Raw genomic sequence first — 22,279 nt, 5'->3', positions numbered from 1 at the left:
GTGGAGAAGCGTGGCTCAGTGGTTAGAGGCGGCAGACCCGGAAGCTGAGATCGTCCGTTGACCAGGGTTCGATTCCCCGCCTCGGCGGGTCTCGGGCTCAAAAAATTCCACGGACTCGACAATTCTCGCTCTGGTGCCTACTCGACTCACGGGGTCACACTCTGCGACTCTGGGCAATAGCTTGCTTAATCTCCACTACGGCCCCTCGCGGCGGGATGCCTGGCTTTCACCTTGTGGACACCCTGCTGGGGTTTCTCACAGGGGAATACCAGGACGGGTTCCCTAAGCAAGCGCTTAGATACCGTGTCGGTGATTTGCGCTATATAAATACATGTACATTTACATTTACATTACATGTCATCAATTGATACCATTGGTGAAAACCTTTCACCATCTGCCACACCCTGACCTTATAATTTTGCACTGTGGTGGAAATGACCTAGGCACTTTGACTGGGGTAGGTCTGGAAATGGTTTTAAAGACACCTTTGGGCAATTGATGACACTTTTTCCACAAACTGCCTTGGTATATTCCAATATATGCCAAAGGCAGAAATGGAGGTGGTCCAACCAATTTTGTCCACAGATTGAGAAAGCAAGGAAACATGTGAATAAATCTGTTTCTGCTTACATGAGAGACTATGGAATGGGTTCAATATACAACAACAACTTGCGTTACAACATGCAAGATATCTACAGAGGAGATGGTGTGCACTTCTCAGATGAGGGGAATAGAATATTCCTCCTGAATTTAAGATTGTGCATTGGAACCTACGCTTCCCGGTGCGTGTACCGGCCCCCCCCCACCCCGCTAAAATTACATTTTTTTTCCCGCCTATATGGGCCTCCTAAGACCCCCTCAAAAAACCTAGAGGGTCAGGGAGTGTCTACCATGCCCCCTTATACCCATTCCCAACGTTGTTTCTCCTCCATTTTCTGTCTCAAATCTACCGAAACACAAAATGGAGGACTCCCGTAGCGCTGCCGGTACGCGTACCGGGGCGCGCACCGGGATGCGCTCCCAAAAATTTTAAAAGTCAATTTACATAAAAACCACTGTAGACGCTTTCACCAAATATAGAATAGGCCATACTACATACCAGTCCCTACCATTTTCCCAAATTTGGTGGAATTCCATTGAGCCATTTAGCCTGTAGCCCTCTCTAAATATCCTGAGGTGAATTACTTGACAAAAACACATCTGAAGTGTTAGAATTTACATCCAATTAAAATGTTACTTTCATTTTCTACTATTATTTCATGACATTTGATTGGTTATGTACACGAACATATATAAAGAAAAAGAGGGAAACACAGCCATTTTGACTACTACTTCCTGAAGTACATTTCAAAAGAATTTTCACTGAGAACTTAAACTTCTTTTTCAAAGGTAAGATGTTATTTTGAAAACTGAAGTATGTTGTGCACTTTAAGTTAATTTGGAAAACATTTTCTGATAGTTATATACTATCATTCTGTAATAGTTATAGATTGGGATAGGCTTCTCTGTTATAGTTATGGATGGAGTTAGGCTTGTCTTGTATAATTATCAATTTACTTAGGCTTTAAAATATACACTTTTTTATATTTCTACTTCCAGCCTGATACCATACACTGCCCAAAGATAACTTCACTGTTAAAAAATCAAAACTACCTGTCTGAACTTAAACCCAACAGTGCCCTATCTCTACTGATATATTTATTTTTTATGCAAATTACAGCAAGAAAATGGAAGGAGAGCACAATATTTCCTTCAAAATTGTTCTGGAGAACAACGCAGAAAAATGTATTGAAGACAATGATGACTTAGATTTCATGGATGAATCACGGGACTATGAATTAGTTCAATGTGTAGAAGCAGTAGATTCGCTGATTGAAAATGAGGACATTTCCGACAATGTGTTGTTAGAAGTTCTGTTAAATTTCGAAAAAGAATCAGAAAAATATATGTATATTTAATAATCAAAAATTGTTCGAGACATTATTCATTTTTATATGTAATTCATAAACTAGTACCAAATTCATTATAATGTAAATTCAGAACAACACAACAACTCTATTCAGAGCTACCCTACCTCTAAGCACTTTAAATTATTATTTTAGTGTTTCACTGAGTTTTCCCCATGGGGGTGTGTCTGTGAGGTGTGTGTGTGTGTGTGTGTGTGTCTGGGGGGGGATGAGGTGTATAGGTGTGTGTAGCTGTGTGGGGTATGTGGGTGTGGGTGGGGATGTGGGTGTGTAAGGTGTGTGTGTGGGTGTGGGTGTGTGGGGTGTTTGGGTGTAGGTGGGGGTGTGAGGTGTAAGTGGGGTGTGTGTGGGTGTGGGGGGTATGTGTGTAGAATTTGTGTGTATGTGTGGGATGTGTGGATGTGTCTATGAGGTGTGTGTGTGTGTGGGGGGAGGTGAGTGTGTGGGATGTGTGGGGTGTGTCTGTGAGGTGTCTGTGTGTGCGTGTGTGTGTGTTGGGTGGGTGAGGTGTGTGTGTGAGTGTGGGTGTGTGGGATGTGGGTGTGGGTGTGGATGTGTAAGGTGTTGGTGTGGGGGTGTGGGGTGTTTGGGTGGAGGTGTGCGTGTGTGAGGTGTGTGTGGGGAGTGTGTGGGTGTGTGGGGTTGTGTGTGTGTGGGACGTACTTGTAGGTACCTAAAACAGCCACAGAACCCAAAAGCTCTTTTCAGAGCTACCCTACCTGTAATCACTCAAAATGATTATTTCACACTATTATTTTCACTATTTTTCACCAAAGTACGCTCCCCGGTACGCTTCCCGGTGCGCGTACCGGGTGCTCCCCCGCGAAAATCGAAAAAAATAAATAATTTTTGTTTTACCCGTGGAACCCTTTTATGGCCCCCACATCAAACCTACGGGGTCACGGGGGGTCTACCCTGCCCCCTTATGGTCATTTCCCCCTTTGTTTTTGCCACCTCTTCTGTCTCGATCCTACCGAGACACAAGATGGCGGCCACTGCGGACTGTTTCGAATGTTTACAGACACCCGAGAGCCAATCAGCTTTCCGTGCGCAAGTCGCGTGGCACGCCCGGAGCGCTCCCCGGTGCGCTTACCGGGGCGCGGCTATAGATATATAAATTTTTTTGCACCTAAATTACTCAAAATCCTCTGGAGCACATATCTTGAGACATAGCAAAGGCACATCGGGCTACCAGTCCCTACAATTTTGCCAAGTTTTGTGAAAATCCATTCAGCCGTTCGAGCTGAAAGTGAGTTCGACCGCCCTATGGAAATTAACATGGGGAAAACACGTTTTGGGACTCCCCTTTTATCTCGGCCCCCGCTTGAGAAATGCCCCCCAAACTTTCAGGGAAGGAGCGGAGCGCCGGGAGGCAAAGTTGAGGAAAATTTCAGGCAGATTCGTCCACCGGCGCCAAAGTTATTCCCCATAGAATGTTACGATTTCCCTATGGAAATCAATCCTAACTATAACTACCTACTGGCGACCGCCAGTAGGTAATATATATATGTGATCAAGGGCGGGAGCGCCCGAAATGCGTTGTGGCAGAAGTGGCTGAATAAAAGATACTGACTGCGCAATATTTTGGGTCCACGCTCGTTTTTTCTTTAAAAAGAATTGCAAGTTCGAGCAAGAAGATATATATACCAACACCATTCCCCTTTACCAAAAACACAGCATGCCGTGGACACAGGTTGCTTCGAAAGAGGTATTTTTTTGACACTGGTTAGACCACCTCTACGCGTTTCGGGAAAAAATTCCCTTGTTCAAGAGTACTGTGTCAGTTATAGAGTTACGTTTAAATAGACATGTGACTTCACCACAGTGAACAGTGAAAACAGACTTTCATAGGCAGAGTTAACTCACTCTGACTTGTAATACGTTAAATTGCACAATATTACAAATATAACAACAATTCATAAAAAGAAAAGGAACATGATCTCAGTTTACAAATTTTTCATTTCATTTGAACGGTAATAAAGTCCGACTGATTTTATCGAGTGGCCATATGCTCTCTCCTTTCGTGCAACAGATGCCTTTGATGTATTCAAGGCATTTCTCTAATGTCATACACAGTGAGCTCGAGTAAAAACAACTATCAAGCCACAATCCAATTCTGCCCCTGTGGGCATTGTAAAGAAAGTATATGCGCTCAATTGACCACGTGGCCAGCCTGCTGGTACTTTTTCGTATTTGCTGAACTCAATTCGCCCAATGGAAAAAAGGCTACTGCCTTCATAAATAACAATGATATTTCTGATATCTACTGTTCAACCACTATCCATAACATGCCTCAAAGTGCTAGTCACTACCACAATAACTATTCCGCCCTAGTGGGCATTCCAGTGGCTTGCCGATGTACTAACTTTCTTGCATTCTTCGTCTTAGCTGCAATCACATCATCTGCAATTTAACAAAATAGTGACATTAATACCAAATAAAAACACATCTTAACCTAAACTACACAGTGAAATTACACATTATAACAGCAACTGGCTTCTTGAGGATAAACAGTTTCAAAGACTTGATTGTAGGTATTTTTTCATTCTTTATTTTTCAAAATCATTAAAACATTATAGGATTGTTTGCCGCCAACGCGTCTCATCCCACTCGGGACTTCTTCAGGGGTATAAAAACCACAATTTATTACAAACTATATTTACAATTAAAAACATGCTATCTTTACACGTCATGATTCCATTATCAAGTACACGGATGCCTATCCTCTAAACACAATCATTTCTAATTTTGATACATGTGATTACGAAGCCATATCAACGATCCATGGCAAAATGGTGCGGGCATGCTGCAATTGCAGCGAGGAGGCGAATTTTGATAGATCAATTCAAGAAATTCAGACCAACTTTAGCAGTAGGGGTTATCCTGATGACTGCCTCAAAAAGGCTAAAGAAAAAGTAAAGAGATTGAACAGGAAGGCTACCCTCAAAGTAGTTCTACTAAGGGCAACAACAACAAATATATGGAACAGGTCTCTTTTATTACGGAATATAACTTGTACAGTGGGCATGTTTACAATATATTACGTAGAAATTGGGACCTACTACAATCAAATGCTTTACCACCTGAAATTGTTGCGAGTAAACCCAGAATCATCTATCGGAAAGGCAAAACGTTACGAAACATGTTATGTCCGAGTCACGTTAAAGAGCCAAAAACTAATCCATTAACCTGGTTACCTGAGAAGCCACCAGGCTTTTATATATGTGGTAATTGCAGTGTATGTAGACTTGGAAAAAATAGATGTACTAGCTTTCATTACAACAAATCGAAAGAATATCTAATATTATCTTTTATCAACTGTAACACAACACACGTAGTATATTTATTGCAGTATGCATGTCAACGAATCTATGTTGGGAGCAGCATTAGATGTTTGAAAACACGAATACAGGAACATGTGAGGGATATCAAAAACAAGGATGAACGGTCACCAGTAGCACAACATATCTGAAAAACTCACCCAGAGCAAACAAGCAGAACATTCCATGCTTTAGTCCACGTTAAGTGTGGCACTAGAGGAGGTGACAGGGCTGTGGTGCTTAGACAGACGGAAGCAAAATGGATTTGTCGTTTAAGGGCAGTGACTGCTGGGCTTAACTGTAACAATGAGTTCCACCATTTTCTGTGAATCATAGGATTATTATGTTGTTGACTTCTGTGGCGAAGTATAATTATACTATGGTGCTAAGATGAAGAAATTAAGAAATAGAAACATATCAGTATGATATAACTTTGCACAGATAAAATATCAAGGATGATGATACTATAGTTATTGACTAGGATCACATATAAATCGATTTACTGGGAACCGTTTATAATGTTTGGTACTGTAGATACAATAGACTATCCATTCTGAATATCTAATCGGGTTGGTAATACAAATACACAAATTTCTTCCTAAATAATGTGTCAGGTGGTATGGAAACCTGGGACGTGTATGTGGCAGATACACACTATGTGATATGACGTAGCATGTTCAAACACAGAGCTCAAGGTGCAATGCAATTTTGGCTTGAATATTGGTGCGTTTATATATTCCAAAAACACTACTCTTTGTGACATTCAATGAGAAAGAATATAGGACGCCGCGTATATACACACAGTCAAAGATGGCGCCCATGACGCGCGTGATAGTGAGTCGGATTGAACATTATGAATTGCTTAGTTTTATCTTCACTGGGATATGGCCGTGTATATTGATATACAAAGATTGAGTCACTATGCGATATTACTACAACTGATGTTTTTGTATAAACGAAAAAACATATTCAAAGATGGCTCCCATGCCGCTTGTGATAGTTAGCAAGATTGAACATCATTAACAACTCAATTTTATCTTCATTGGGATATGGCCGTGTGTATTGATATACAAAGATTGAGTCACTACGCGGCTTTACTTTAATTGATACGTCCGTATAATCGATAAACCACCATTATACAGATGTGTCTGAATAATCGTAAAAACATATTTAAAGATGGCGCCCTTGCCACGCGTGTTAATTGGCAATATTGAATATCAATAACGATTTTGTTTTATTTTCACTGGGATATGGCCGTGTACACTGATATACAAAGATTGGGTCACTACGCGGTTTCACTTTAATTGAAGCGTCCGTATAATCGATAAACCATCATTCGTTGAGATATTTACTGAGAAACAACTTAGGACACCATGCACATAGACACTTTCAAAGATGGCGCTGATATTGCGTGGAACACACAGTAGTACACAGAGAGTACGTCATCCAAAGGCGCCATGGGGATGCCACAGGTGTGGATAGTTTAAGATGGATGATATAAACAGCGTGAAATGCCGACATGCATGGCTGCACGACCGGAGGACTGGTGTGAATACGAGGGGCCACACATACCGGGGTGAGTACTGAGGCAGCCCGTGTAATCTTTAGACCGCTTTAGCCTTGACCACTAGCAATTTATGCCGGTGTGGAAGCGTGCCGTGGTGTAAAGGTGTAAAGGAGCCGCGGTTATAGTGGCACTTCGGTGCCAAGACATGTAGCATATGTTTTATAAATCGTACGCTTGTGGATATAAAAGATTCGATACACCGTGACATAGATGTATAGGTACCAAAGCACGTGCATAACCAGACGTGTGCCAAAGTCCAGCAGTTGATGTCGTTTTATATCAGAGCTCATATCTTTACAGAGCCGCGAGTAGTTGTTATTTTGTGATATTGGCCAAATTCCAACTGAACCGTAGGCAGGTGATGTCGTTTTATACCGGAGCTCATATCTTTACAGAGCCGCTAGTAGTTGTTATTTTGTGGTATTGGTGCTAAAACACTGAGTATATGCTGCCTTAAAACGCTTTCTGTGTGTTCCATTTAAATATTTAGTGCATTGTGTAACGAATGTAGACACGCTAAAGACACATCGCATATGCATAGGTGTCTGTCTATTGTGAGCTCAGTAGCTGTTGTTTTGCTATTTTGGGATGTATCCCAATATATGCGTGCTTATGTTCACTTATGTTTACCATCTCTCCAGCTTCATTGAGCAGACCGGCAGTCTAGACCATTCTCAGTCCGGGTTCAGGCCTAGGCATAGCACCGAGACTGCTCTTCTCTCCGTCACGGATGCCATACGCCTGTCCCTGGACAGAGGGCTGTCAGTGGTGTTGGTGCTGTTGGACTTAAACCGCAGCATTCGACACCATATCCCACGCCATTCTCCTCACCAGATTAAAGGAGATAGGCATTGGCAGATCTGCCTTGGCGTGGTTCACCAGCTTTCTCTCAGAGCGTACTCAGAAGGTGAATATGGGCCCTTTTAGCTCCACTTCTGCCAGTATCATCAGAGGAGTCCCGCAGGGCTCCTGTCTTAGCCCTACGTTGTTTAACGTATATGTCTCCTCTTTGGCCAACATGACGAGGTCCTTCGGGTTTATGCCTATCTCCTACGCTGACGATACGCAGCTGCTGTTTACCTTTAAGACCTTTACCCCGGAGATAAGACAAGCTTTCTCCAACGGCATGACTGCGATCGCCAGCTGGATGGCCAAGAACTTTCTCCAGTGTAATGTGGGAAAGTCTGAGGTCATGCTATTCGGAGAGGCAAGAATCCTGTGGACCCCCGACTGGTGGCCCTCCAGCTTGGGTCAGACCCCTCTCCCGAAACAGGTAGTAAAAAACCTGGGGGTTCGTTTAGACCATGACCTTACCCTTTTCCATCATGCCAGCACCACGGCAGGGTCCTGCTTCCACATCATTAGCCTCCTTCGGAAAGTGTTCCCCCTTCTACCAGACAACACACGGAAGACCCTGGTCCAGGCCCTCGTTCTGAGTCGCCTGGACTATTGCAACGGCCTATTCTTAGCAGCCAATGAAGGAGTGCTCAATAAACTGCAGGTGGTGCAGAACACCGCGGCACGGCTGGTAACTAACACCCCCCCCAGAACGCCGTCCCTCCCCCTCCTCAAGGCCCTTCACTGGCTTCCCATCCAGAAACGGGTGGAATTCAAGATCTGCTGTGTGATACACAAGAGTCTTCACAATCTGGGACCCCACTACTTGGCAGATAAATTTGTGTACCACCGTCCATCCCGCAATCTTAGGTCCAGTAACCAACTGTTACTTCAGGTTCCCAGACATCACAAGACCAGACAGGGAGGCCGTGCCCTCTCCATCATGGGCCCACGTCTATGGAACAACCTCCCCCTCTCCCTTAGAGAATGCTCGAGTCACTCAGCTTTCAGAAAATGCCTAAAGACAGTACTATTCTAGGAGGAGCTTGCTCGACCTGTTCACCTCACAGCTCCGCGCGGAGATACACCTTCGGGTGTGATGCCGGCGCGTTACAAGCCCATAAATAAATAATCGCCTCTAGGGAGTATGTTAGACGGTGTAATGTTGAGACTAGACGCATAATGATAACGATAAGAAAAGTGGAGAGTTTTTACGCTATCTATATGTGCTTTTTGTTTAGAATTTCACCAATGGGCCATACTATGGGTATAAACACACTGTGAGATTAGTACACCAGGAGGAAAATTCGATGGATCATACAAATGGAACTTATATCACACTGTTGAAGCAACTTCTTTTTTCATAACGTAAGTAACATTATTGAGTGGAAGGAACTTTAGATAAGAATACACATTATTAGCAGAGTAATGTAGAGAATTTCCTTTGGGGAGCCCTAAATATAGTCCAATAAGATACATTAACTAAGGAAAAAACATCAGCTATTCTCACTTGTTTCCTGCAATTGCTACGTCATAGTTTACATTTTACATCCTTACTTTGAGGTATGAACGTATTATCGGAGATCAGGTTTTTTTCATGGTCTTAATAAATAGTGGCAAATGAAAGTTTGATAGACTGCCCTAAATCACAAAACTCATGATATCCTAATGCTATCCAGTAGGACGCCACTAGTATGAATATTCTGACTAAAACAGAGAATTTTGTATGATACCTAGTAAGATGTTATCAACATGAGCAAATTTAGGAATGCCCAGGATTCTATTAACTATATGATTCTGCAACCGTTCTCTTTTAGATGTACCTTTCTCTGATCATCAATAAGAATATTAGAAGATTGACGTGAATTTTGTGTCACAATGGTATAACAAAGGTACGATACAGTCGCTGTCCCTATTACATTGTGTTCAAAGAGATTTTTGTGTCACAATATTATAACAAAGGCATTATACTTTGGCAGCCCCTATGTCAATGTGTTAAAAAGATCTGGCGATTCATTTATTGTATACTGTTTTTACCTGGGGAACTGTTAGCAGCCTAGAAGTACTGCATTGATTTCTGCATTTTACTTTGAGAAACTATCTCATATAAACTAATAACTTTATAATCGTAATCGTTTTTTGAATCATGAGTTCCAGCACTGTGAATTTCAATGATCGGTGTATCAATTTTGTCCATTGTTTTTATCATATCATCTCTAAACTGTGTCTCCTCCCGCATTAGATTAAGTTTGGGACACCATGTGAATAGATTTTCTATTCAGTATGGATCGTTATTATGGCTTCGTAATCACATGTATCAAAATTAGAAATAATTGTGTTTAGAGGATAGGCATCCGTGTACTTAATAATGGAATCATGAAGTGTAAAGATAGCATGTTTTTAATTGTAAATATAGTTTGTAATAAATTGTGTTTTTATAGCCCTGAAGAAGTCCCGAGTGGGATGAAACGCGTTGGCGGCAAACAATCCTGTAATGTTTTAATGATTTTGAAAAATAAAGAATGAAAAAATACCTACAATCAAGTCTTTGAAACTGCTTAGCCTCAAGAAGCCAGTTGTTGTTATATTGTGTTGCGCATTGAAAGTTATGATAGAAACGCATTGAAATATATATTTGAGAGTACTCTGGTGCTGGGTCATCTTGCGTGTTTTAGTTGTAGGTGGTCTTTTTCTGATCACTGATCGGGGATGTTTAAGGGTCAAATCCCATACGCCATGCACAGAGAATAGTGACAAACACATAGGCATAGACTTTGGGAGTGGTAGAGAGTGCTGGTCTTGTATAGCTCTGACCCGTTTAGCTTTTTTTTGCACTATCCAAAACTTACCCTACTATTGCACTCCCTGGAGTTAGAATAGTAATTTTTACCCCTACTCTATCCAACACTTACCCTACTGTTGCACCCCCTGGGGTTAGAATAGTAATTTTTACCCCTACACTATCCAACACTTACCCTACTGTCACACCCCCTGGAGTTAGAATAGCAATTTTTACCCCTATACTATCCAATACTTACCTTTAATGCAACATAATGGTATGTTTTGTGATCGTATGCGTTGTAAAGGCATAATGCGATGAAGTAATGGAATGCGTTGTAAATGTGTTTTTATAATTGCGATGTAGTGTCATGCGATGTAATGGAGTGCGTTGTAAAGGATGTTGCGATGTAAAAACTGCGCTGTAAAGGCATGCATTGTACATCTGTGGTTGTCATACATTCTATTGTAACAGACTACTTAGCCTAGATGTACTGCAAGTTCCTTGTCGCAGTTATGGCCTATTGGTACTAGCGTTCTGTACTGAAATATTAGTCTAGATTATAACTGTCGCAGATCTTATACTCTGTTACCACCCCGTTCATTGACTCTTACTGTATCTAGCACACACAAGCTCAATAGATTACCATTCTGACTAGGATGGGTCTAAAAATGCAGTGATACTGGATTTTGCTTATCTCCATTTTTAATGGCACGGAGATGTTCTAACACCGTTTTCTTGGCCTTGTTGATTGTGCTGTCAAGCTTTCCGACACGGGCAGAACAGAGCATAAACTGTGTAATCAGTGTTGCAAAATGTGTGTTTGGTGATCTGATATGGCTTACAGTCAGGAGATAGTTTGCATTCCTTGCTCCTGTAATGTTCACTGGAGGCAACTCCAGGGACCTACATTTTCAAGGAGTAGACAGTAGTTCAACAGACCACTGGCTGCTCCTAAATATTTTTTTGTCAGTGTTCACAAAGGGAAAGGGATCTCTTAGAATCCTTTCCCATTTGCAAATGGTTACCACTAACTGGGATTTGGTGTTAAAATATTAATATTTGGCAACCAAATTTCAGTCGGAAAACATTAATAAATAATTTAGGGAATCTGTTTTTTAAAGCTTCTTTTCATTGAATTTAACTTTGTTTTGTTCCCTTACATACAACTTAGACACAAATCAATATTGCTGCTATAACATCAGGACATAAGGCATTAACAGTCCTGCGAAACAAAAGAAAACAAAAAGAACACTACAACAAATAATATAACAATCAATAGTTATACTATTTAACTAAATAAACAGGACTGTCTAGCCACAAAAAAAGTTACATATCACTATATAGATATCATAGATATCTTGCAGGGATTAACTAATTCATTATTGTCCTATTTCATTTCATTAGCAAAAGAAAAGCAAATAAACAATCCAGAAATTAAGATAGAAAGGAGCAAATAAATACAAATAACACTCTCAATGCTTTAATCAACTATTTCTGCAACAGGAGCCCAAATTTGCTGTCCCAGCACCTTCTTCCTACATCCTCTTAATTTATATATTGACGATTCAATATCATATATAGCAAATAGCTTTGCACATCAGTTAGAAAAGGTTGGAGGATCGGACCTGATCCATTGGGAAGTAATACACAAGCCTGTAATAGCCATAGCTATGAAAACAAAACCTGTCTAAAATCTTACCCTACTATCTGCTTTGGTATTATTCACTATTCCAAGAATAAGAAGAGTCGATGTAACATACACTGACATCCCCAAAATCATAGCCAAGAATGTTTCCATGACATGTATAAAGGTAGCCAGTTTTGGACAAGAATAAAACATATGAACAGTATCCGCTGCCTGGAGATCACATCTATTACATTTCCCTCCTCTCAATCGCTTCCATTTATTAATATTCTCGGGGGTGTGATACAAATCGAAGACTGACATAAAATGTTGACTCCTAAGTCTCCTATTAATTAGAATCTGGCTCGCTAGCATGAGGGAATCCTCAATGTCTATTTGCCTCTCCCCAAACTTATTTGCCCACTTATCAGAGTCGACAGCCACATCATCGGGGAAAGAGTCAAGCAGGATATGATAGATCTTCCCTAGCCGGGACTTCTTTTGAATAACTTCCACCAGGGGTACTTTTTCAAAATGTAAAGCCGTCCTGCTCGTATTTTCCCATAAGAAGCTCCATATCTGTAGATATTTTAAAAAGCACCCCTGGAGAGACCATTTTCTTCTTGCAGTTTTACAAATGTTATAGTTGCCCATCTTTATGAAGGTCCCCCAGCAAGCAGATACCTTTATTAGCCCATTCAAAGGTAACCTGATCCCGAAATATTGATAGGAGTAACGCTGTAGCTACAAATGGAGTATATGCATTAAGATTGGAGATCTTAAACTTCCGCCGGATCTGTTTCCACACCTTATATGCTGTTCTCACAATTTTGAATCTGGTCTTTTTATAATAAATAGGCTCGAGGATCGACACCAAACAGTCCTTAGCTTGACTCCCCAACCCAAATTCATATATAGTCGGGTTGTTCTCTATTGATATATCAGCCTTGGCTCCAACTAATAGGACGCCCATATGTTGTAAAATAGCAGCCCAGTAATACAACAGAAAGCTGGGAATAGCCAAACCCCCACGCTGTCTTGGACGAATCATCCATTTGGACGCTCTTCTTGACCTGCAATAACCCCACAAAAACCTAGAGCATACCCTTTCTAACTTTATAAAATAATAAGGACGGAAACTCAAGTGGGGTAGTGCTAAAAAGATACAGAAACTAAGGTAGAATCGGCATCTTGATGACATTGCTTCGCTCATAAAGAGAAAGATATAGGTGGTCCAATCTCTGGGTTCTTATTAGCACTTTCAATTATTGGGCTAATATTTAAGTCAGGTATTCTGTCAACCGCAGCTGTAATTGTAATACCCAGATAGGTGGCTTCTGAAACGACTGGAAAGTCCGGGGGGCAGATTATGCCTCAGCTGATGATTTCTCCACATTCAGTTTGTACCCTGACAGAGCACCAAATTGAGATGCGAGGTCTTTCACCACTGGGAAGGCAGAGACAACATCACTCGTAAGAACAGCAATGCTGTCTGCGTATGCCACTGCCCTGTACTTGATCTCCCTAATCCTAACCGCTTTAATATGGGTACATAGCTCAAGTTTTCTTAAAAAGGAAACTGTATACAGGGCAAAGAGTGGGGGTGAACAAGGACACCCCTGCCTCATACCTCTGCTAATAGTAAATTACTTGGATTCCTGCCTTGCAATCCCGATCATCACCTCTGAAAATAGATAAATTGCCTTAACTGCATGTACAAAACCCCTACCTAGCCCCTTCCAGCATAGGATAGACCACAGGAATTGCCAGGAGACCCTATCGAATGCTTTCTCGGTGTCCAAGAGGAGAACCCCCAGCGGAGACCCCGTGGGCTGTGTCCAGAAGGGCAATCACACGGCGGAAATGATCCGCAGTGTCCCTTCCTGGGGACGTAAGGATATCAGAGGGGTGATAACATTTGCCAGTCTTGACGCTTAAACTTTCGAATACATTATACTACCGCAGTTAATCGAGGTGATAGGCCTGTAAGAAGCTGGATTGAGTTATGGCTTGTTTTTTTCTTAAAGACAATAATTGTTGTCTTCCGCCAAGAATCCGGGATAAGATTGCTTTTCCGTGCCTGTTAAAATAAGAGCATAATATTAAGCTTAAGTACTTATCGGAATTCTATAAAATTCCAGAAGGATACCATCTGGACCCTCAGCTTTACCCATGGCTAAAAATGTTATTGCCAAGTCTATTTATTCCCATGTGAAATGGGCTTCAAGTACCTCATTTTGATCCTGCGTGACCTTCATTGTATCCAGGCCATTAAAAAACACCTTCCAGAGGATCTGTCACTATCACAGCAGGTTCCTCAGCAAATAATTGACTATAAAACGTCTGAAATCCATTCAGAATTCCTGCCAAAGAATCCTGGGCCTGCCCTGCGTGATCCTTAATTTTACAGACACGGTTGGCTACCTCGCGCTGTTGCAGCTGTTTGGCTAGAACCCTGCCGGTGCTTTCTCCCAGTTCATATGACTCAGCTCTCTGCTGCATATATATGGCTGTAACCTCCGTACCGAAATTGCAATGAATTTTAGATTTTGTAATGGCAATACGCTGGTCACATTCCTCTATGCTTACACACCTCTGAATTCTGCTCATTAATTCATACTCTGCTGTCTTTAATTGTTCTACCAAGTTTCTAATTTCTTCCTGTAATGCTTTTTGGCGAGTTATGGAAAAACTTAGAGTTTCCCCTCGAACAGCAGCTTTGAAAGCATCCCACACTATACCAACTGAGGCTGTATTATGATTAATAGAGAAAAATTCCTCTATCCATTTGACCATATGAGTACAGTATGCTTCGTCAAGCAAAAGTTTTCTTTCAAAGGTCCAGGGCAACTGGACCTTTGAAATGCCACGTAATTGAATTTCGATCGCTAAAGGATTGTGATCTGATGTGATTCTTGGAAAGATCTCAATCTTACTTGTCTCAACCCCTTGACTAGAAAGAAAAAAATTGTCTAGCCGAACTTATTGTGGGGTGCTGAATAGAATGTGAACCTGGATCAGGTGATCTAAGTTTATGCCTACAGTCTAAGAATCCAAATTCCTTCACCACTCCTTGAAGTGGTTTAAAAACTCAGAATTTCCTACCTTGATATGGAAAAGTATTGCATACATTAAATTTACTGTCTAAATGGATATTAAAGTCCCCACAGCATATCAAAGGGTGCAGCCATAGAGCAAGTTCGACACCAAGAAAGTTTAAGACATCCGGTTCGTCTAAATTAGATCCATAGATTGAGCAAAGCGTCATAGGGATATTTTTCACTATGATTTCGGCAATAGCCCAATGACCCAGATTATCTGCTTTGGCTCGTTTACATGAACCCACCCCTTGCCTAGCTAAAATAGCCACCCCCCTGATTGTTGTACCCTGCCGGGTACAAACCAACACTTCCATCCCAAGATCCCTCAGCCACCCCGCTTACTCCACGGTATATGGGTCTCCTGAATGCATAACAAATCAATCTGCATATACCGGATCTGTTTAGCTAGCATGCCCCGCTTTCTCCTGTCATTGAGACCACATATATTAAATGAGCAGATACGCAAACTACCCATCATCCTTGTAGTTTATATACTCAGAATCACACATTACAATATAACACAAAATGTTAGACGCAGTGACAGCACACACTCCAAGCTTCCATATAGCAACACAGTAGCAAAAGCAAAAGAGAACAAAACAAAACCCCCACACCACTCCCCCTCTCCTACCCCCTATACCCTTGACCCCTGATCTCTTACCCCCTCCACCAAAACCCCTCCCTTCCGCCAATCTCATGAGGCATAAGGATCTCCGGTCCTCTGTGATGGAGAGCTGACTACAACCCTCCTCCCTCCTGAGTTCTCACCCCCCCTACCGCAGAAGTAAGAAAGAATTTCCTCCATTCATATGGATCCAGACCAAGTGTAGAGAAGGCTACCATTAAGCCATTAAAAGCCAGCATCAGCACCAACATCAATGTAAATATAAGTATAAGTAAATCAAAATACACCCACTGCCTACCCTACAAAGTGTGCAAAAATGTGTCTTTGCTGCAGCTTTAGACAAAAAGATTTTTGCCTCCCCTTTAACCACCACTTTCAGCTTGGCAGGATTAAGCAAAAACACCTGAGCCCCTTTTTCTTGAAATCGTGGAATTAGTTGGCGAAGCTGCCATCTTTTCTCGACTGTTGCTGGGCAATAATCAGGTCTCACAAAAAATTCACCCCCTTTTCCTACCCTGTCACTATCTGGTCTAGCTAAATCATACAGCGCCTCTCTAGCCAGGAAGTTGTTAAGACAGATAAGAATGGCACAGGACTTTTCAGCAACTAGACCAGTCTTTTTACGTTGGTTGAACGGGAACCGGTGGGTTCTCTGAAGTTCAGAGTTCCAATCCCATTGCTTCAGATCGGGAAATGCTTCGATAAAAAGTTCTACGACAAACGGGCGACAATCTGTGTCTTTCTTGCCTTCTGGGATATCCAGTATCTGGAGGTTATTTCTCCTTGAGCGATTCTAAGGTCAGTCAATTTCCATAGTGTTTTCACTGAAGAGATAGATGGGTTGGACATAGAGTAGAATTTGTCCCCTGAGTCACCCTCCTTCACAGGGCCCGAAGCATAGATTTCTTTATCTTGGGAGTCAGAGAGAGGTTTCTTTGATATTGGGTCTGGACACAGTACATTTAGCACATTCCCCTGGCCGCCACAAAACATTGTTCCTGCACTTTAGCTATTTTTCCAACAGTTCCTGGCTCATATTTGCGACCAAACCATCTTGACTTGTTTCAGATCCAGCAGATGTAGATCCTTCAAGTGCTCCACCCTGCCTCGTCGCCCCACCAATGTTGCCTGCAGTTAGATTACTAGGTTATGTCCCATCAGGGATCAAAATACCTTGGCTCAGCGCTTCATTTGGAAGCTCCGATGTTTCAAGTTCTGCCGGTGATACAGGGGACATTGCTTGTTTTACTGAGGATTTATCTCCACAAAGCGCATCTTCAGTGTTTTTAGTTTTTTTGATTATGCACCTTGAACATTGAAGAGACCGTTTGCCGGGCGCGTGCAGAGGTGCCTCCTCCGCCCGTTCGACCCGCAGCCCGATCTGTAGTTCCTCCCATTCCCAGCCAGCCGGCCAACAGCTGTCCCTGTAGCCGACCGGGCTGTTTTGACATCCATCTCAGCATTTCAAGGGCTTCCAGTGCCTACCGGGAGCCCCCGGGTATTGGATCCCTTTCCCATAGTCTTTGGCGCCATCGGGGCCATCAAGCAGCACCGAGTAGTACAGCCACTGCCCGGAAGAGCGGGATGACAGAAACCAAACGTGAAAGTGCTAGGAGCTCAAAATGCCACAACCACGAACGCCAGATCATACCAAGCGCACGGAGATTATTTCCCTTCTGTTACCACACCGCCTCAAGCCGCACACATAGAGGGGGGAGCGTTGCTCAGGAGATCACCGAGAGTCAGCTCACTCGGCCAGAGCGCGTCCGCCATCTTGCCTCCAGCATTCCATTGTTCCCATAAGTTGAGGAATCTGTATTTGGAAGTGACAATCTTTATATGCCTCTCCAAGTTATGACTCTTTACTGAAACTGAAATCCAAATTGATGTTCAGTAACGTGTTATTGAATTATAAATTGGTGTTTGTTCATTTAAAAATGCAATTTTTCAGTCGCAAAAGGTTCAAATGTAAATTTTTGGATCATAAAATTACTTTGTACATTATGCTCTGAATTAAAAATAATAAGAGTATATAAAAATAGAGAAATTGGTGCAGACAACAAAAATAAAATAAATAACAAAGCACTGACAAAGCCAAACAGTTCTGCCATTAAGCTTTGGCAATCCAGACAAATGTACTTTTTCTGTGATATTTGTTCATGCTGTTCAGCATCTGCAGAAAAAGAAAAAAAATTGTTTGCTGTTGACGCTTGAGGTTACGTGGTTTTTCGGCTCCGCTTCGTATTCAGCTGCCATTTTGTGCTTAGCCGCCATTTTGTGTTGCCTCACTCAGGCAGCACGGCTAACGCAGTAAATATGGTATTTTTGCCTTTTCAGCTGCTCCGTGTCTTTCCCGTTAAAGAACAACCCTTGTCCTTGTTTACGAAACTGATGTCAGGGTCTGGCCGAGTTCGTAAAGCCATGTCTAGACTGATTAATCCATGTCTTACTCCACTGTTTGGGTCCCACCATTCTTCTCTACTTTATCTTGTTTAACTGGCCTTCACCATTCTCTTTGTGTGTTCTCTTGTTACATAGCCCTTCCTTTGAAGCATTCTATACATGTTTTACCACCTGCAAATTGAATTACGGGCACTAGTGTTGATTAACCTGAGGGGAGGAGAGCACACGGGGTCTGAAAGGAGGGTGTGCTTTAGACATCCGATAGCTTGTTTTCAAACTATTCCTATTGGTCAGTTTTGTGTGCATTGGGAGTTGTCATTGTAAACTTGTTCTGTATAATAGACTGTGTGCCACGGATTGAAGTGGCAGTCTCTTGAGAACCTACCTGTGTGGTACTTCTTAGATAACTGTACTTAGCTGCAGCTAATAAATCTACTTTTCTACCCCTAACAGAGTGTCTCGTGTCTCTGTCTGTCGAGGCAGGTGAACCCGGAGATCCTAGGCGTGCCCTGCGCCGCCTGGCCCATAAGGTCAGGTTCTCCACGCTGATTAGCACTGATAGAAAAGAAAGGTGGCATGATGTAAAAGCGTGCATGGGTGGTGACTCATGTGAATGTATGCATCGTGCAGCCGTGGGCACCTTGTAATTACACACACAAATGAATGCATCACCATACCTGCACAAGAATATGTCATGACATGATGGTCCATTTTTTTCTAAGTTACACTTCCAAGATAGCAGATGCCTATATTGGAGTGGTATTTTAAAATAATATGCACGATAGAGAGCAAGAAAAAGAAAGGTGTGCCCCGGTGGCAAATTACTGCTGCCAGGCACTTATAAAAGATTATTTTAATTTAAAACATTTAAATAAAGATTGTAACTAGGAGGGCCATTAACCAAAGGAAGAGTGGGCGGTGGAGGGAAAATGTTATACACAGCAAGTCAGGGCTGGATTGGGGAAGCAGTGGAATAGCTTTTGATGGGGGTTGGGGAGCTGGTGAAAGGGGTTAGGGAACAGCATTTTGGAGCTGGATGGATGGATGGATGGGTTTTTATATAGCGCAATATCACCGCCAGGTCTCAAAGCGCTTTGCATTGGGAACCCGTCCTGGTTTTTCCCTGTGAGATAGCCCCTACTGGGTATCCCCAAGGTGAAAGCCAGGCATCCCGCCGCGGGGGGCCGTAGTGGAGATTAAGCAAGCTATTGCCCAGAGTTGCAGAGTGTGAACCTGTGATTTGAGTAGGCACCGAAGCGAGAATTACCAAGTCCGTGGACATTTTGGGCTCAAGACCTGCCGCGTCGGGAATTGAACCCTGGTCCCGGGTTTGATCTCAGCGTCCGGGTCTGCCTCCTCTAACCAGTGAGCCACACTTCTCCGCTTGTCTAGCTAGCAAAATGAGGCTAGTGCATAAACGCCTGACATGCACTAGATAGGTATCTGCCAACATCCCTTGTTGTTTCAACTTTCCTGTGCCTTACCAGATTGTTCTTCTGGCCTCACATTCCCTACATTTTGTTTTATTTTTCTCTCTCCTCTTAGGAACGGGGACTCCCTTTTGGTATAAGTTTAACTTCAGGAGCACAGGTCACCAGACCTTTTGAGTAGCTCCTGGAGTCCCCCTCTTTTTGATAAATACGATTAGCATTATGCATAAGCTTTTATTGCCACTCCAAACTGCAGCACGTCAAAGGATATCTCAAGCACACTTAAAATTCCAGAATTAGATCTCCACTTCAGTCTATATACACCAGAGCACAACAACCATCTTGCTCTTTTAGTTGTTCTAAGGAACTTCTTTGAACCTAACCAAAATAAAACTAAAAAAGCCTATAATTTCTTCCAGACTCCTCTTTTCTGTTACACTTCCCATTTCTAAGGATTTTCTAGGAAAAAACACAGCATAACACCAAATGAATACTGCAATTTATGTAAATCACAATACCAAAACAATATCTATGGCTTAAATTACTCAGAATATTATACCAAGCCTTAATCCTCTCTTTTTTAACCTATCTGGGAAGGGAGGGTGGGATAATGCTAGCATCCGTGTCTTTAATGAAATCCAGATTCTCTGATCATTAAAGTCGGGAGAATCTACGTTTCACGTCAAGACCGGAGGTTAGCATTATGCATGTTCAAAGCTGTGATATCACCACAGCTGAAACATGTTCCGTAGGCTTTAGATAAAATTTTGCGAATACACCGGCATTAAACGAATCTGCCACCTTCAGAATCTCTTCAAGGCGACCTCCAGATGCAAATACCTTACTTGCCATTGCCACTCTCACTGATTGTGCTCCAAACTTCAACATATCTACTCCTGATTCAAACATACACCTTCTCACCCAACATGTAACAGTCGCAGCACTTACTGGATTAAATAGCTTCACATCCAAAATCATTAATTGGTTCACTCTATTCTTTCTGAATTCAGCCATCCTACCCCAAAATTCATTTAAACATCGCACAACACATAATTTTGTATGGTCATCATGCCTAGGGTAAAATATTGACGATGACATTGTTTTTGTTAAATATCACCCCATCTGGGTTATTAAATCTGTTGCTTACCTCTAATGCATGAACATTTGATACCCTCCTGAAAGAAAATAACCATAAAAGGGTTGCAACTTTGCTACTCAACTGCCTTATGGATAAAAATGGATTAAAAGGCCAACTTTCTATCCTTTTTAAAATTAAATTCATGTCCCATAAGTAACTATACTTAGGTTTAGGAGGCCTCCGTAACTTGATCCCCTTCATCACTCTAAACACTATAACATGCCTTCCTGTGGAAAAACCCTCAACTTGAGCATGACCTGCTGCTACTACCAACCTATAACAATCAATAGTCCTATAAGAAAGACCTTCTAAAACAAACTTTATAAATAATTTGATAATATTACGGGAGAAGCCTCCACAGGATCCACATCTAAGCACCAACCCACCCATTTCCTCCATACTCCCAACATATCTCTTCCTTGTTCCTGGTGCCCATGATTCCTTGATCAACTCTTGACCCTGTTCGAAAGACCTTCATACTGCATTCCTCCCCTGAAATCTTCCAAACAAAAAGGTTTAAAGAACCCTCTACAATTAACGGATGAATCTCTCCTCCTGGTCCTATTAACATTTTCTCTGGCATAGAAATCAAATAAGGTTCTTCTACTACCAACTCCAACAAACCTGGAAACCAAGGTTTTGCTGTCCTAAAAAGGAGTTACCAGAACAACTCAAATGTCTGCCTCCTCACCATTAACAGCACCCTCTGTGTCTTACAATACAGAGGAATTCAGAGGGAACACCATGAAGATTCATCCAAACCTGTTAAAAGCATCCACCGCTCCCGCACGTGTATCCGCTCTCCAACTGAAATACCAAGGCAATTGGAAAGTTAACCTTGAGGCAAACAGATCCACCTCCAAGAGACCCCAACCATTCTGAATTCTCCTGAAAAGATTCACACTCCACATCCAGTTGCTGTAATCTCAGAGATACCTTGACTTCCAATCTGCTGCTGCGTTGAACAGACGTAGAAGATATTCCATCTGCAAACCTATTTTCTGTTCCAGACAGAAGCTCCATATCTCCTCTGCTACCTGAGTCAAATTCTTCAATTTGCTGCCATCTAAACAATTTATATAATAAACTGCTGACACACTGTCCATCTTTAGTAAAACATTGCAAGTCTTCATTTATTTTCCAAAACTCTGCAAAGCAAAAAGACCTGCCTTCATCTCGCCATAGAAAGGCTGGTGGGGATTAGTGACGGGGGCCCTTTGCGGGCCCCCATTGTGTTAGCGAGAGGTGAGGGTGCACTTAGCAGGTACCCATGGTACCCCCCTACATTTCACAGCCGTACGTGGCAGGCACCGTGTGGTGCCTGCCACGTAGTGCTGTGAAATGCACAACATGACATTTTGACATCGCGGTGGGTGCTGCTCTCATCAGCACCCGCAGCAAAGTTAAAAATCAAGATCCGAACGCCATGTTGGCAGTCGCATCCTGATCGGATGTGTGGGACCGCTGCATGCATGACGGACGGTC

This window comes from Lissotriton helveticus, chromosome 1_1 (assembly GCF_964261635.1).
Source record: "Lissotriton helveticus chromosome 1_1, aLisHel1.1, whole genome shotgun sequence".
NCBI lineage: Eukaryota > Metazoa > Chordata > Amphibia > Caudata > Salamandridae > Lissotriton > Lissotriton helveticus.
This window is presented reverse-complemented; position numbering follows the sequence as displayed.